We start from the raw sequence: 2,220 nt of genomic DNA, 5'->3' as shown, positions 1-2,220 counted from the left end.
ATGAAAACCTGACAAAAATATGAGAGTCACAGGCCTCAGCTGTCATCCTGGCTCCACTATATTAGTTGTGTGACTTCTCTGAGTCTTGGTTTTCATAAAAATAAAATAAAAATGATAATATCTACTTTGCCAAACTCAAAGAGTTGCTGTAAGTATAAAATATTCTGTATGTAAAAGCATTTTGAAAACTATAAATCACTTTTTATATGTAAGTTCTTAAAGTTATTACTATTTCCTATGAAATCTTCTTCCCCAAGGAAGTTGCCTTGCTCTTCAGGTAAGGTAATAATGCATTACTTAGGCAAGACAAGTCATCTTAACAAGTTGGACGCTTTGTTAATTTCATAGGCCAGAAATAATGGAGATGATGGGGCCCTTTGAACACCATTTCACCATGAATTCTAAGCAGCAATTATCAATTCCTGAAATAAGTTCTCTTGACCTGCCCAGTGTGGTGAGAACCCTGGTGATTCATTGGCAGAAATGAGTAGAAAATGGTCAGTGAGATTTGGTACACCATCTACAAATATTTGTGGAATATTTACCAGTTCTATGCTAGATGCTGAGTAGAAAAATGTGTTGCGTCAGATTGTAAGCCCTTTCACCACATGCTTAATCTAATAAAATACAGGATTGTAGCATACATCCAGCAAATGTATTTTATAGTCCTGAGCAGCTAAGAGTATAATCTCAACATGTCCCACTTCCCTAGTCTCACGTGCTGCCATTCTTAGCTCCTATTTTATGGTTTAGCAACCTTTTCTCCTGTTTTCCTTTTCCTTTCCAATCTTTTTGCCTGTTCTTTTTCTTCTGCTAAAACATGCTAATCCTTTAAGACTCAGCTCAGCCATAAACTTTTGCAGTTCATTCAGATTGCCTTACTCCATCAATCTTGTTAGGTTAGATGCTGCTGTTCTCTGCTTCTCCAGCAGCACTTAGAAGACAATTCAAGTTGCACTCCCAGTGAAATGCAAAGCCTTTCCCTGGACTATATGATCAGATCATGGCCTCCTACTGGGTCTTATTTTCCACTATGCTCCTCTGCAAACACTGGCCTTCTTCATGTTCCTCAGAATCTTCCAATGTGCCAGACAGGGCTTAGAGTCTTTGTGTTTGCCTTTTCTTCTGCCTTGACACAGTATTTGTGTGTTAATTTAAGTGTTATCTCCTCAAATATTTCTAGAATGGTTGATTGCATATCTGTGCCCCCAATATGTAACAAGGCTAAAGAAATATGTGTTGAGCCAACCTGAAAAGATAACTGTAATCTTTGAAAACCCAAGTCAAAATGGAAAAAATATAGCCATTCTTGATGTGACTATTATTCACACGTCAGCTTCTCTACCATGTCAAGGTATTATATTTCTGAATATATAGGATTTTGCTAATTAGCTAACAACTCACAAGATCTTAAAACCTTTGTCTTTTGGTTTCAGAGATCAGTCTAAATTTTTCATTTTATAAATCAAAAAGCGAAGGTATTCCACTTACAGAATGCTGGGTCATTGTACCTTCATGATTTCCAAAGCAGAAGCTTGGATTCTGAATTAATAGAAAGATGGGATTCTGTGTATGTGGGTATGCTTATCAGAGCAGGGCAGTAGAAATCATGGGTGCGTGGGTGAGGGTCAGGACTTATTGTGGAGTCTGTGCCTAAATGCCAGTTTTCCAGCCCTCTCTGAATCTCTGTTTCTTATATTCCCATTATCCCCTCTGTATTCCACTGCCTTTTAATGATAACATATATGAGAAAAGGGTGAAGACTTAGGAAGAGGAGAGAAGTAGTAGAACTTTTTAATGGTAACATTTAAGTGCTCAGACAATATCCCTGACAGTTTGAGACTATGTCACGTGGGAGGGCTGAAGACACCTAGTAAACCTGGGTTGTTGAGTGTGAATTTTGAGAACCTCAGGGTCTTGGTACCATCTGTTGGTACCATCTCATTGTGAATGCTCATCCTAGTGTAGGAATAAAGGCAGAATGGAGCCTCCCAAAGTTTGAAAGTTTCAGTGATTATTGATTTGCTTGGAAGCAGAGGTCAGGCAATATTCCAAGATCAAGCTTCATTGGTGGTTACCTCAGGCTACAGAAAATGGAGACGTGCAGGTGCAACTGGGGATGTTGAAAGCAGAGACTCATAGCTTTAGGAAGACTGTCAGCAGCCCATTGCACACAATGATCTAAATCTAGCAACTGCAGAGTCTTAACACCATTTTTAT

The sequence above is a fragment of the Aotus nancymaae genome, unplaced genomic scaffold, assembly GCF_030222135.1.
Source record: "Aotus nancymaae isolate 86718 unplaced genomic scaffold, 86718_ANA_hifiasm-v0.15.2.pri h1tg000064l_0, whole genome shotgun sequence".
Taxonomy (NCBI): Eukaryota; Metazoa; Chordata; class Mammalia; order Primates; family Aotidae; genus Aotus; species Aotus nancymaae.
The sequence above is the reverse complement of the archived record's forward strand: the minus strand, read 5'-3'. Positions refer to the sequence as shown.